This window comes from Dinoponera quadriceps, unplaced genomic scaffold (genome assembly GCF_001313825.1).
Source record: "Dinoponera quadriceps isolate SergipeBrazil2010 unplaced genomic scaffold, ASM131382v1 scaffold1339, whole genome shotgun sequence".
NCBI lineage: Eukaryota > Metazoa > Arthropoda > Insecta > Hymenoptera > Formicidae > Dinoponera > Dinoponera quadriceps.
In genome coordinates this window covers 345,088-360,882 of record NW_014555521.1, presented here as the reverse complement: position 1 = coordinate 360,882, position 15,795 = coordinate 345,088, and the positions used below count along the sequence as shown (strand labels likewise).

The 15,795-nt window shown below is 49.7% G+C and overlaps 1 protein-coding gene across 2 annotated transcripts in view; it reads right to left on the bottom strand.

Annotated features, from left to right (window-relative positions):
• Positions 1-15,795, bottom strand: part of LOC106744568 (cone-rod homeobox protein) — a 67,383-nt gene that overhangs the window by 41,921 nt on the left and 9,667 nt on the right. Inside the window, exon 1 of one of the 2 annotated variants that reach the window (XM_014619462.1) lies at positions 10,764-11,067. The exons of the other annotated variant lie outside the window; for it this stretch is intronic. The gene's annotated coding sequence lies outside the window, so the exon portion shown is untranslated. Of the gene's footprint in view, positions 1-10,763; positions 11,068-15,795 lie in introns of those variants that run through there. 2 annotated transcript variants of the gene reach the window in all.

The window sequence follows — 15,795 nt, the reverse complement described above, 5'->3', positions numbered from 1 at the left end:
GGGGGGGGGGGGGACGAAGAGAGGCAGAGACTCGTGCGCCTTCTTACCTCGATATATATACCCGGAGGTAACCCCCGCGATCCTTGCTCTCTTCTCACCTACATATCTACCCCCCGCGGTCACCCGCGGAGCCGCCGCCGTCGCCGCCGCCGCCCCCATCCGTTCCGCGCCACCGTGTTTCGCTCTTCTCCTTTCTCTCGGTCGTTTTCTGCCCCCGTGCACCTCCGGGAGGAAAGGAGGCGTGTCCGCGCGAAAAGCGCGTGTGTGCATTACTCCGTGTAAACGCTTCTCCGCGCGGATACGCAGTGCTTGCCTCCTCTCTCTCTCTCTCTCTCTCTGTCTCTCTTCCTCATTTTCTCCCGCTCTCTTTTTCTGTTTCTCACTCACGCTCCCTCGCCGCCGCCTCCCCGGGGAGAATCTCGCTTTCATCGTCAAGTATCCCGCGGTATTCGTTTACATATGTTCGCGCTATCTATCGGGCACGCCAACGCGCGAGAACTCCGATTCGCCGCGGATGGTCCGGCGAATTTCCTCGGGAGCGTGATTCTCTTCTTCTTCTCGTCTCTCTCTCTCTCTCTCTCTCTTTCTCTCTCTGTTCAACGACGCGAATGCACGAGGGTACGAGGAGATACAGGGTGCCCCCTACGCCGAAATTACCTATTGAACTGTCGTTATATATGGATCGCTTTAGTAGTTCGAAGTACTCGCTAAATTTCTTCGAGCGAAATTCCGCTAGAAAAGCAAAGTGGCAGTATTTCCGCTTCGAGTGAATCCCCCCCCCCCCTCCAGGGTTTTGGGTGAGATCCCATTCCGAGGGATTCGGACAGTATTCTCTAAATTTCTTCGAGCGAAATTTTATGCAAAAAGAGAACAGTAACCGTGTCGTTCGAAGTAAAGTGACTTCTCACTCAGAGCGGGTTCTTTCATTCTGAATCATCGAGTGTGAGTATTTTAATTCGAAATTTGAGAATGAATCCAACGCATCTCCGCTGTTCCAGTCGAAAGCAGATTCACTCTGATCGATTGAATCGATACACTCGTGTGGATTAAGAATTTATTTGTAGTATGATTATAAATCTTAAGTTTTTGAGTTGTGAATGTAGTTTTAAGGTTTTCGGAGAAAACGCCGATTTTTCCAAATTTATCTGCAGATCTCTTCGATTTCTGTCCGAGGTATGCAAAAATTTCTTTCGAAAAATGCACGTGTATTCGGTTGAAACCTGCTACACTTACATTTTTCCGTAAAGAAGATATATGAGAAACCGAAAAATGCGCGGAAAAATTGGGGAGAAAACGACGTTCCTCCCGAAACTTGAAAACTATGGTTGTGAACATTCATTCTATGATTTCGAATAGCAGAAGCCGCAAACTATCGTTTCGGAGGGACCGTCGCTCGCTTTCAATGAGATAACTCCTGCAGTTTTAAAGGCTCGGAAAAAATCAAGTTTCTTTCACTTTTCCACGGATTTTTTCGGTTTCGGGAGAAATGGGGAACAAGCGATTTCTTCACAAAATGACAATAACTCCACTTCGAGAAGTTTGGAAAACAAATTCCCGCCCGAGTAAGAGCGCATCGGATAACTGCTGGATCAGAACGATCGATGGAGGATCGATCGAAGCCCGCCGCGAAACGGCGGCGGGCTTCACCGTGCGAACGATAAAACTGCCACCTCGATCGTTACCCCGACTACGTCCAGTGTCTAAACTACCGATGTAAGAACAAACAACAACGGAAAACAACGGGATCTCAGGTAACAGGTACGAATCGCGGGAGGGGCTGCGGCGTATCGTCGACGCTAAGTGAAAATCGCGGTCACTTTGCGATCCGCGCGAACGACGGATTCCCTGTTATCTGCGCGTGTCCCTCTTTTTCCGTCCCTCCTGCGCGCGGGCGTGCGCGCGCGCGGGTTAATACGATTTGCAAATTCGCGGCTCGGCCATCGCCGGGGCTACGGCTGGCCGAATGAATAAATGATACGCGCCGATTCGGCTATTGCGGCATTATCCGTCGTCGAATTCGCTCCTGACGCGGCCAATTATTCATGCTCGCGTGGCGCCACTGCGATTAAAGGTCAATTTCGATCCCGACGTTCCCGTAACTCTCTCTCTCTCTCTCTCTCCCTCCCTCCCTCCCTCTCTCTCGCTCGCTCGCTCGCTCGTTTACTCTCGCGCGGCACGAAAGACTCCGCAAACATTCCTCCTCCTATTAAAACGCTCGGATTCTCGCGCGATTCGAAACGCGCGCGCGCGACGGCCATGATTCACGACCGTAATTAGATCTTTCTTCCTTCCACTGATAGCGTATTTGCACGCCGCGCCCGCGCCGGACGATAGCTCTCATACATCGTACATCGCGACTAATCAAATTCAATTGCGAAACGAATATCTCCCGGGAAACGTTCGCGGCTGAATCTAATTGCGGTGCGATTATTATCGCGCGTGTTGTACGCACTGCGTGCACCGCGTGTGCGCAGGCGCGCGCGTAAGCGATGCGCGTTAATTAGCGACAAGTAGCGGCAAAAGTGCGGTGCCGGTCGCTCGATGAAACCACACGGACACGGTGAAGCTCTCGTTTCGCGCGGCGATAGGAATGGCGGCTGATCTCGTAATCGATTTCTTAACTTCTTCCGAGTCTCCGAGAAAGCCGAAGTTCTCGCCGTCCACGCTCAGTCGCGCGCACCTTGCACCTACCTGACGATGGGCAATCAAACGCGTTTGGCTGAAGGAGACAAAATTTCTATCTCTCACGAGCCGAACTTCATTCTTGCGATCATGGAGATTCTGTCCCCTCCAATCGATACGCGTTTTGGCTGTCTTTCGTCAGGTAGATCCGACCAAACTTGTTTTTCAGCGCAACGGAAAGAAAATTCGAGCGGGTCTTTGCATGAGGAAAATTAAATATACTTAAAATCGCATCAAGCCGTCATTATGGTACAATTGATAAATAACGAAGAATTTTTGGGAGCAATGTGTCTGACGAATGTCCTAAATAAATATCCAGGGTCTCAATATTCATCATTAATTACACTGAAAGGAAAAACGATGCCACATACGAGCAAATAATCGCTCCAATGCTTTTGAGCGAATTTTCACTTGAATTACGTAAGTTTCGGATCAGGCAAATACTTACTCGAATGTGACCGAAAAGTGCTAAATTCATGTAATATATTTACTTAATCCGGGGGTAATTATTTGCTTAAACGCAGCACTTTTTTCTCTCAGTGTGGCGACATTGTAGTGAAAACAAGTTAATTAATAATAATATATCGCCGTGCCGCGGCACAATCGGCCGGTACGCGAAACGCGTATGAAACGAAACGAAGACGGGCGATTCAGTTGAATTGACATTGATATCGAAAAGTGAATCACGCCTATAGAGAATGCACGACGGCCTCGCGAGCGTCCTCATCCTCCGGTTATGGCAGGCATACACACGCGTCTAGAGGAAGTCACCACACCGTGCACGGCGTAGAATAAACGGTCAGTGACGCGCGGTAATGGCCGACATCCTAATCCTGGCCCCCTACAGCTTAATGCCATACACTCCGCAATGATAATGCTGCATGTGCTTTTTGTCATTACCAGTACCAGCGATGCCGACCCATAATGAGCGCCGCGACCGGCTCCTTGGATAGTCCGCGCCGCAAATCCGAAGTGATCCGAGAAGCGCGACCGATCGCGCTCGTTACGATCCGCAAATTCGATTCCACGACTCGAGACGGAATCGGAAAATCTCGTTTCCATTCCATCCGAATCCGTGTTCCCTTCGGAACAGCTGGACACTGGAATTTCTCCGGATTGCATTAAGAGACGGTTCAGTAGAAAATTTGGTGCCGAAAACTGTCCGCTGAGATTTTTATGTTACTTACTAACACGGGGAATATGTATGAAAAAGTACATAAATATGTACGTTAAATTAACATATTCACTTTGTTAAGATATTACTTTTTAGCATATTCACATTGATAGAGTAACATACAAATTTCAGTGGGCCATTTTTAACATAAAATTCTTCGCTGTGTGTATGCAGTAAGGGAAATAATAGTTATTTCCGGCTTCAACTATACGCTTTTTATGGTTTTAGTAGCAATAGTGATAGTAGCAACGTGCATGTACACAGCAAAAAGTTTGGTGTCAAGAACGATCAATATAGGTTGACAAGATGAATGTGTTAATTTATATTTAACATTATATTTGTGTACTTTTCAACACATTCCCCATGTTAATGTGACTTCAGTGGGTCGTTTTTAACTCAAATTTTTTTACTTTATCAAGTTATTATCGCTGACACTATAGTAACACTTATTAGGAAAATCGTTCTCCCGACTGTAATTCCTTCACTACGATAATTATAGCCAAACACCCAATGTTTTTCCCTCTCAGCGAAAAGAAAAAATCGTCCTTTTCAAATTCCCGAAATTAGATTACTGAATTGGAATAAATAGAAAATTTTTTCAATATATAACAGAGCGTCAGAGAGAAGCAGAACTTTGCAACGCACAATCTTGATTTTTGAACAACTCACAGTGTTGCTTCAAATCGTGGCTCATTAAAGCCGGAGGAAAGGCTACGACGTGACGGAGTGTGTCAAACGGTCGCTCGAAGAATCCAAATCGAAAAAAATGTGCGGGTAGCGAGAGTGATGAGCGAGAACGAGAGAACGGGAGAGTGCGAGCGAGCGAGCGGGCGGTTATAACACGCGTTTTGTCATTGTAAGGAATGACGTCACTGACTCCCTCACCCTTCCCCCCCTCCCGTGTATCTGATCGTCTGCGGGTTCAAGGAAGACGAGAAAGAATGAGAAAGACGGAGAACGCGACGGCCCGACGGCAAGGGGAAGGGGGAGGGAAGCGCGACACGAGAAAAAGAGGAGGAGAAGGAAGAAGTGGAGAACGAAGAAGAGGAGGAGGAAGGGAAGAAGGAGGAGAACATCGTACCCGCAGCTGCCGCCCTGGCTACCGACACAATAATATCTAATTAATTTATTAATGAGGTTAAGTTGGCAGGATTGGACGGCAGACAGCGCAAGCCGGCAGCGTTAGGGCAGTAAGTTAACGTAACGTCTTCTGCAGCCTCGCTTCTCGTCGACGGAATGAATTAAGCTTAATCAGAGCGAAAGTGTCGGGCGCGTGTGCGAGCGTCCTCGCAGGGCCGCGCGCGGCCCTTCACCCTTCGCCGCACTTTTTTTATATCCCGAGTTGATAACTTCGTGGTATCGGCCGTGATGGTGAGAATATAAGCTAAACCATACTTACAATGATAGCAGAAAAAATGTAAGAACCGTTAAAATGTTTGCCTCAAAATTAACATGAAATTCAAACTACAGTATCGGTGAAAATGTACGATAGAAATGCAAACGAAATTAAAATTTGCAAAAACAATGCGGAGGTTCGTAAATTAATAAGAATATACGATATGCAAAATAAAATGATAATAAATCATTTCCCCGGTATTGATTAGTGAGGAGTAAAAAATAACCTGAATGCACATCACAGGTAGCACTTATGTTGTTTCTTACAATGTGGAGCCAATTTTTGGTTGATCGAAGAAAACAGACGTCATATTGGATGACTGTGCATCCTCGAATAGTACACTTTATCTTTTTATATTATAATCTCGATGACGCTTATGTATCATGGTCATCAGACGCGTGCGCGCGCGGATAAAAATACCGCGACCGGAAGAAAAGAATGTAATTACTTGCGTGAAAAAGGGATTACATATCTACGCGTGCGTCAGTCGGCAGATTACAAATTGCAACACTTTTCCCTCGATGAGTTTCGTAACGTGTCTCATATCCAACGAGAAAATAGGTATCTTCTGAGAATTACTTCAAAACAAATGCTTCCATTGGACTCGGGACGCGTTACGAAACCTACCGGTAAAAAATGTGTAGCAACCTTTAATCCTGCCGACCGTGCGTATGATCAGTCACGAAAAGGTCGCAAGACTTTTTTTTCAACGAGTTTCTCGCAACGCATTTCGTATCCAATAGGAAAATGTATCTTCTGAGAATTATTAAACAAGAAACAAATTCTCCTACTGAATTCTCCTACACGGAATGCGTTCTGAGAAACTTATAAAAAAAATTTTCGGTTTCAAAGTTCCGGGGAAAATCCGTTTTTTCTCTATTTTTCCGCGAATTTTTTCAGTTTCTGTCCCGAGGATAGAAAAATTCGTTTAGAAACATTCACACGCTTTCGGTGGAAATCTGCCACATTTACTTCCTCCCGTGGAGGAGGTAAGAAGCCAAAAAAATCTACGGAAAAGCTGAGAAAAAGAAACGATTTTTTTCCGAAACTCGTAAACTATAGAAATGAAGTATCGCGAACTTTTTGCAACTGACCACACGTGACTACCGATTACGTAATTTTTTAAGCTAGCTGATATTCTTTCTCGCACTTCCCAAGCTGCCTAATTTCTCACAGAATAATAGCTGGTATTAGCAAGTTCTCTTTTCCACCGAATTTTTGACTTTCTGCGTATTCATTCGTCGCAAACCCGCATAATCCGTGAGAGCCACTCTGTAGCTCTTCACGATGACGTCGCTCGGCCCCTCCTAGTGCGGATCGAATTCGCGATTCATAAGATCCTCTTTAAACGCAAGGACGAAGAGGAAGGGAAAAAAGAAGGAAGAGGAAGAAGAAGAAGTCGTATCGGGGATATGCACACTTTGCTAGTTGGCGTGCTTTGCGAACTCGGAGCGTCTACGTTCCGCGGCGGCTCCGGTCGGACGCGCCGTCGACCTGGCCGTAAATCCGATTCTCCTCTCGTCGACTGTCTCGCGGAGGGCGAGACGGAGGGACGCTCGCGAACGACGCCGTCGTCGTTGCCGCGTCGTCCGGCGGTGCGCCGAGCTACGAATCGTTCCGCGTTAAGTTTCGACTGCGTGGCTTCCACCAGCCGGGAAAGCCCCGGCCGTAGACAGCTGCTGCGCGGTCCCCGGAGGGATTCGCAGCGGTGGTTGACGAAAACGAGCTCGGACAGCCGCCCTTATACCCATCATCGTCGGCCTCTTTTTCTCCGTCTACCCACACCCTGCTTCACCTCCTCCCTCTCTACCACTCCCCCGCCGTTTCTCCCCTTTATCACCCTTACACGGGTTCGCGAAACTGTTCCTCGTTGCCGCCACCGTCGTCGTAGCAGCAGCCGCCACCATCCCCGCTCACGCGACAACCCCGCACAGTTATTACGTGACCATAAAGAGCAGCCGCTTTTCCAGGACGATATCGTATTGCGCTTGTCGCGTCAAATTTCAGGATCGCACTTGATTCCGGAAGTAACGTAGAGAGAAAAAGAAAGAGAGAGAGAGAGAGAAATAGGGGGATAATTCGGGGCACGTCGGTGCGGGGTTGCGAAGGGAAGGAGACACAAAGTCGCCGATAAAACCACGTCGAGTAGGGATGTTCGAACGCCCGACCAAGTACTGACGAACGGGGGTTGATATTTTCGTTCGGACGGATTTACCGGTAGGGAAAGCGCGACAGTCAACCGTGAGGGAGGCGGGAAATAATTCAAGAAGAAACGGAGGAAGATAAGAGCGACAATTGGACGTTTACGCATGGCGAAAACGTGGAAGGAAGGCACACGCGCGCGGAACAAGAAAAAAGAATGTTATGTATTTTATATAAATTTTATTCACGCACGGTAATTCTTGGCTATTTTTTTAGAATATTGCGATAAAATGAGACGAGCAACAGTCGGGAGATTAAAGAAAGAGAATACACAATTATAAACGGTTGGCGCAATTATATAAATATTGTACAAACGAGCAAAAAATATAGCAGAAAAATATAATGAACATAAAAAAGTATGGCATTGTATTCTGTCCTTAGCTAATAGGAGGAGGATTGCTGATCTCTTGTTTCTGCATAACTTCTCAGTCGGATGCGTCCTGATCTTTGGCATCAGTCTCAACGTTCAGGGGAGAAATTTGAGATGTCCGCTTTCACGGTTTTCCAGCATCGGACTGTACGAAAAGTTAAGGGCAATCAACCGCATGTGTATTGTGGCTAATGAGTTGCCCGATTGCGTAGACTGTTTCACTATTACTCGTAACTCCCTTCGAATTAGTTTAGTAGCTCCTTATTGTACAAAAAATAATCACAATTTGAATTACGCACACGACACCTGACGATTGACCTTAAAATAATCCGAAACAATATTTATAACTGCGCCAACCATTTATAATTGTGTATTCTCCTCCTTTAATCCTTCGATTGTTGCTCGTTTCATTATTATAAAATTCTAAGAAAGGAAAACAGCTTGGAATCATCCTGTGTGAATAAAATTCATATCAAAAATATATTTGCTTCCTCTTCTTTACCTATGATTCTTTTAATTGATTGTATTTTGCGTGTTTACGCGGTTCAAGTGACATATGATTTACGTATTACCGTATCAAAGGGAAGTTTTATTTTCCCATTTACAATTAATAATAATAATAATAATAATAATGATGATGGCAAAAAGATAAATTGAAGTTTCTCGCGATCGTCGACGCGATTTTTTACCCTGCTTCGCAGCCCCGAGCGTGTAAGAATTATCCAGGCGCGATCGCGCGACAATGTTGCGGCATAAATAATGCATTCGGCGCGGCTTAAAGTTCGCCCGGTGGCTCATGAGTTTCGGCGGTGCGCGCTTAGAATAAGCGGTCACCCGAACGCGCTACAAATTAATCCTGTTAGCGCAAAGTCAAGTTTCAAGCTAAAACGGAATTATCGGCTATCCCGCTCTACTGCTGCGTAATTGCTGTATATCCGACGCGTGGATTATAATGCGATCCCGCCGGCGAATTTCCGCCCCCCCCCCCTCCCGCGGATTCTCGGGGGTGCGGACTTTTGCCTTGGACTTCTTCCAATCGTCATCGGCCGATCCGTCTCCCGATACGACCAGAAAAATGACGCGCGGCGGCGAACGAAGCCAGCCGCGTAAAACATCTATCGTTCTCACGGAACACCGAAGCGAATTAGCTTTGTTGCCAAATGGCAAGGTAATCCGTTCAACTTCGATATATGCGTTTCATTTATCGCGTCGCGAAACGCCTCTGGATCTGGATGAAGTATCTGAATTCGCGTACCGGAAGCGATTAAACCCGGGATTTCTTTTTTTCTCCGCTCCTTCGCTCGCGATAGATTTGAACGATAAAAATGCTGTATCATATTTATTATTGTGTTATTATTGTTATTATTATTATTATGCTGTTTCCATCTTCGATCATTAATCGCGAAAGTTTGGGTACTCCAACGACACGCGTGCCGATACATTGACGCGTGAATCGATCGCGCGATGCGAATTATTTTATGGAAAATAGAACGAACGAGCCGTCCGCGCGAATCGGGCCAATTTTCTACTCAGAGCTTTATTACGTCATGCGCTAGTTCGCACACGACACCTAACGGTTAATCTTAAAGTAATTCGATGATGGTCGAGGGGATTACTTTTGAAGTAATATACATATCCTGACTCACCGCGACGCCAGGTCGAATGGAATTTTGCGCGTCTCTCTCTCTCTCTTTCTCTCTCTCTCTCTTTGCGTCTCCGAGTTCGAAAATCGAGTTTCAAGAGCGCAATAACGACAACACGTTGCACGAGGAGAAATCTTTCGGTGTCGTTTCTATTATTTAACGTGACGAGTGCATAAATGCATTTCATGGCACTCATTACGTTCATCCGCTCTACCCTCCAGTAGGCCACTTAAGTGTGACAAGATAATTCCGATAGACTCTGAAACGGCGATCAAATTTAAACCACTGGCGTATACCGAATTAATAATTCCGCGGCGCGATTATCGCGTGGTTCACAAGTTGTGCGTAAACTGTAACGGCGCGCTTTTGTGTGTGTGTGTGTGTGTGTGTGTCAAGCCCGTGGAATGAACGACGCGCTTTTAATAGAAGCAAATTTCGAATTTATCGTAATTGTTCCGTTTAATTTATCGTAATCTGTCGCGATCATTCACACTTAGAATCGTCCCGTTCGTTTCGTTTCGCGAATACTTCGCGGCCTTTTTCGCAAATACAAGTCACACCGTTCCTTCGCGAAATCTTAATACACTCCTCGACGGGAGTCTCCTAACTGAAACGTGGCACTTGTTAAAAACCCGCCGAGCGTATCCCGGGCGGTATTCAAGTGTATACATTGCTTCAAAAGCCGGACATCCGAAATGCATCAGTCACAGACAAAATAGCGGGTCTTCGCTCGCGCGTGGTCACGCTAACGCTAACGTATTCGAGTCCTTTTCAGCTTCTTCGTTATCCGCCACACACCGGCGAAACGAGCAATTTCACAGAACAGCGCGCTCCTCTTTCAACTCATTCATTCTACATCTCGTCGAGCAATGAAGACAGAAGCAGAAGCAGGTCGAACGAAACCGTCGATCACCTTCGTTACGTACAAACGTGCGATCCGATTCATCATCCGTCGCGAGCAAATGAAAAAAATCATCGACAACATCATCGGAATTGTGTCCGGATTTTTCTCGCCGCGCTGAGAAAAAGTAATTGCACGGTGAGATAATTATACGCAACCGGGAAAATCTGTCCTTATATTAGCTATAATTATCTGTCAGCGTACGAGGACGAGCGGAAGTATGGCCGGAGGATGACTCGAATGATTTTCCACGAGGGACCACCGGCAGTCCCTCCCCCTCCGCGTGCAATTCCCCCGACGGAGTCTTCCCATCGTTCGCACGTGTCCGTCGCGCCGAACGCGGTTTCCGCGCGGAGAACTGCCGGCCGATCGAAAGAAGAAGGGGGTGGACTCACCTTGACCAGCGGCGGACTGTGCGTAGGTGGATGATAGTGCCCCGGCGATGGGCTCGCGGGTGGCCCCGCGCCCCCGGGCGAGATGGCGCCGCCTCCGGGGGTGAGAATCCTGGACTCGTGGCTGAACAACACCTTCCCGACCTTCTCCGCACTGCCGCGGACCCCGCAGCGCGACGTGCCTCGTTCGCACCTGCCGCCGCCGCGACGCGCTCTCAGCAGCAGGCCGACGACGATCTCGATCTCCGGATCGATGATACCTCCCGCTCCGTTCCCCCTCACTTCCGCTCGCACTTGTCCGACCTGACGTTACTTTCTTCCCTGCTCTTTCCTCCTCTCTCTCTCCGCCTCTCTCTTTTTCTCTCTGGCAGCCGACACGTGTCGCCCCCGAATTCGAGATCGCCGGGGTGGTCGACAGTCACGTTGACGATCACTCCGGAATCAACAGCCTCGCCGGCTGTCGGAATGTAGTAGCCGAGGTCTCCTCACTGTTCCGTCGTCCGACCGATAATCGCCGCTCGAGAGATCGTAACACACAGCTGATCGTCGCGATTACGGCGCGTCACGAGATTTTCGCGAGGACTCTGGCATCTGGGGGCCGGCGAGAGTAGTCGAGCGCGACGTCCGTCGCGTGCGGGAGTACGCCGGAGTACTGCCGCGAGTGACAGCCTGGCGGGCGCGACGAGCGCGGCTTGACGATCGCGCGCAATTTGGCGCTCGGCCGGCCGGCCTCTTAATTGTCTCTTCCCTGCGGCATCAGCGCCGGCGGCGACGTGCTGTTAGAGCGGTGGACCGGAACTGTCATAACGCATCGGGCACGCCGCGTGAGACCCGGGAGTCGTGCCATCCGCGCGACGAGATCGACGAAAGTCGCGGACACTGTCTCGTTGACAGCCGAGAAGGTGTGCTCTCTCTCTCTCTCCTTACGTTACTCTCTCGTGTCGATCTCTCTCAGCAGCGGCTCAAAGGGCAACGCTGCGAGCCCTCGGTGACATGGGCATCGCGCTGTGAAGACGCTTCTCCTCGGTTTCCTAACTGAAACCGTGTGACAGCTAAGTCGAAGCGCGGCCTAAGGCGACGACGGACGCTTCACAGAGTCCTCTTCGGGTGCGGCGATCCACGCGACTCGAGTTCCGATAGATCGGTCGAGACATCGAACGGGTTCGATTACTGTCCCCGAAGTGAGCGACTTCACGTGATACTCGGATCTGATCGTTCCTCGTGAATGAGCGCGCGACGACGTGGGTCGACGGGGATTCTCCCTCCCTCTTTCTCTCTCTGTATACCGGAGATCCTCCGAATGCCGCGATGCGTGAGCCGCGACAGGAGCCCAACAACCCGGACGACGACGTGTCGCGGACGGTGTCCGTCGTGGCCGCGAAGTCGCGGACGGTCGCGTTACGCGCCTCACCACGACGGGAAGCGTGCTCGCGATAGGCGGAGTTGCACACGCGCTCAAAATACCACGAGGCGTGGCTTATCACGTCGTTTCTCTTCTTCCTCCCCCCTCCCCCGTCGCGCGGGATCGCTTCCCCCTCCTGATGAAATCGCGCGGTCGCTTCTCTCTCGCTCTTTCTCTCTCCATCTCTCCCCTCTTCCTCTCCTTCTCTCTCTCCCTCTTTCTTTCTCTCTTTCCGACGATCGTCTCTCCGCGAACGGCGACGCGGAGGTGCGCCGCCACGTGGTTTTATTGGCCAAATAACGCGTACGACAAACATCCCTACTTTTCCTCCCCCCGGTTTCCTCCCATCCTCCGTACGCTCCTCTCGCCTCCCCCCTTCCGTCCTCTCGTCCTGACCGCGAGCGGAATCTCCTGTCTCCCGGTGTGTCGTAACAACTCACCCTTTTCTCTCTATCTTCCTCCCTCGCCTTCGCTCACCCTGCCCGCTCGCGGGGCTGCACATGGGCACTTTGCAGGGGAAAGAGGCGATAGTCGTCATGGTGTAAATCGCGTTTACCCCCTCGAGTCCATGGCGATCCTCCGGAGCGCGTATTAGTCGCGGTACCACCTCGCCGTCCGCGCGTCCCCCGCGTCGCCACCCTTCGGCCGAGGGGGTGTCCTATGACGAGCGACGGAGTCGCGGGAGAAGAGGAGCGCGCGGATTTCGGCTCGCGAGGCAAACACGCGTCGTTGAACGTTCCCGTCCGATTCAATTTTCGCGGGACTTCTCGCACTTATTTGCGCTTATGTTGCCGCGTTCGGGAAACTAGCGAAGCGACATCGGAGCAAATCTCCGCATCTGACGATCCCTTGAAAAAACGCTCTTTTCTCATTCGAAATACGTGTCGTACGTTTTTCTGCTCTGCTGAGCGACGAGGACTCTGATGACAGCGGTGGCAGCGGCGATGAAGTAGAGCCTCTTGAAGAATGATCGATCGGGACTTGAAGATCGCAAGTGCGGCCGTTTAAAAACAGGATACGACGCTAATAGGGAATTACGACGAGTCCTCCTCGCGACTTCCGGGGGATAACGGTGGATACACCCGTCCGGGATTGAATAGCGGCGAAAATAACGCGGGAACTGCCGTCGCTCGAGCGGACGCTTCGAAACGTCAGCTTGAAGACGCCCGATTTCGAGACTCGTTGCCGCGGATTGTGCGTCGCGCACAATGAGCGAGGTGTGACAACGGGTGTGCATTGTCCCGAAAGATCCAAGTGATTAAGGGTCGAGGGTCTCGGTTATCAACGCTGCGGCCGAGTGCGATTTTTTCGTCTCAGCTGTTCGATTTCGCGGCTCAGCTTCCAGGGATGATCGTGTTTTGCCGCGAGAGCGACGGGAGAGAGATGAGAGCGCGCGCGACCAGAGGAGGAGGAGAGATTTCGAAAAAGCGAGGAAGAGACGGACGGAGAGAGGAGGAGGAGGGTGGGCAGAATGAAAGGCCGAGTTAGGAGCGTAATCGCATTACGTGGTGACTGGATTACACCGCGCCGCCACGTTTGCGAGCTGTGTGCCGCGCGCACCCATACACGCACCCTCCCGTCCCCTTGGTTTAAGTAACCACCCCGGGACGTCGTCCGGCTGTCCAGACCGTTTGAACTGCGGCGGGAAAAGACCCGGGGCCGGAGGGAGCCACGGGGGATACTAAAAATATGCCGTTATCCTCGGCCCCGCTCCGGCCGGTCTTTTATCGCGGAGACGGCCGCTTCCTTCCGCGCGCGGGACGCATTAAGCGAGTTTCCGTCGCTTCACGCGGAGATCCTTCGCCGGGCAGGGGCGTCGTAAAGGACGAAGAAGCGGAAGAACAGGAGAAAAGGGAAGTGGAACGTGCGAAGGCGGTAAACGAGTTACGACACGCCGATTGTTACGGGTAGTTACCAGTGGCCGGCGCTGTCGCATTGCCGCGTCTCATTAATTTACATATCAAACGCGATCAATTGCGTATATGGAGAAGAATTGGTTGAATTAACGCGACACGATACGATTGAAAGCGGAATTTCGTTCGTGAGAAGCAGACATTTCGTTTCTTCTTCTTCCCCATCAAAACTCGCTCAATCGTGTCATGTCGCATTAATTTAATCAATCTTCTTTCTCTGTATAACGAATTATATGTCTAGCTAATGGGTAGGCAACGAGAGCTAATGAGTAAATGCGCCACGAATCGCACTTATCTGACGTTTTCTTGGCGATTCAAATCAATTGCGTGCACGGGAAAAATTGAATGAATCAATATGACGCGATACAATTAAAAGCCGAAGTTAGTTTATAAGAACTAGAAATCTTGTTTCCCCTTATCAAATCACACTTAGTTGTGTCATATCGTATTAATTTAACTAACCCTTTTTTCTGTATATAACGAATGAAATACGCAGCCAATAGGTAAGCAACGAAACGAGAGCTAATGAATAAATATATCGTGAATTGTACTTATTTGACATATCTTCGATGATTCAAATCAATTGTGTATCTGGAAAGAAAATAGATGATTTAATGTGACACGAATCGAATGTGATTCATAAGAATCAGAGAAATTCCGTTTCCCCCCACCAAATATAGCGCTTAACCGTGTCATGTTACGTTAATTTAGCCAATCTTTTCTCCTGTAACAAGTATACAACAAATTAAACATACGGCCAATAGGCAGAGAACAAAACGAGAGCTAGTGAATAAATGCATTGCGAATTGCAATTATTATCTGACGTCTTTTTCATGTGATTCAAACTTTATTGGAACAATGAAGTAATCAATAATGGAAATCAATCGTGTTAATAAGAAGACCCGTCCTACCCTCACGAATTCGCGGCTGCCTTTGAAATCTCCACGATGGATTTGGGCAAATTCGGAGGGGGGAGGGTGGAGGGGGAGGGGGAGCTATAACCTATCCTCTTGACGATTCTTTCCCCACCCGTGCTCGACATCGCCGACGCGCGAAGAGAGCCGAACGGGTGGACGCGAATTAACGCGAATCGATCGCTTTTTCCGCAAACACATTTACGATGCGTCGTGGTACGCCAGCGTTGCCTAACACTCCTCAACGAGTGCTGCCCCTCCTCCGTCTCCTCCGTTTTGTTTGCGAGGACGACGGTCGCTCGCGGTTAGACTCTCCTGCGCGTCTCGAATTCCGGCGACGTTGGCGAGCGAGCGGTGGAGGTTCGTTTAATAAAATAACCTTGTTACCAGCTCGTGGGGAGCGGCGAGGGGGGCGTCGACGGTTATGGGGGGGGGGAGGTGCGCGAGGGGGAAGAGGGCGCAGGAAGATCCGCGAGACAGAGGAGCAACGGTGCTACGGCGAAGCAGGGATGTGACGGGCACTGACGTCGGCGGGGGCGGCGAGTGGCTGGTGGATGAAGAGGGGGAGGGAGAGACAGCGGGGAGAGGAGCTGCACGCCTTGCTTGGTACCGTCGACGAGGAGCGAGGACGACGCCGTCGGCGGCGGGAAGGGTCATCGGGGAGGAGGGGGGAACACGGCGGGAGGGTACTAATACATAAAGTAGCTTAAAGTAGAAAATTGTGGAAGCGTCGTGATGCCTGGTGATTGCGTTACCTCCGAGGCTTTGATTTAAAATGCAACGGGGAAGAGAGGGCGGGCGGGGTT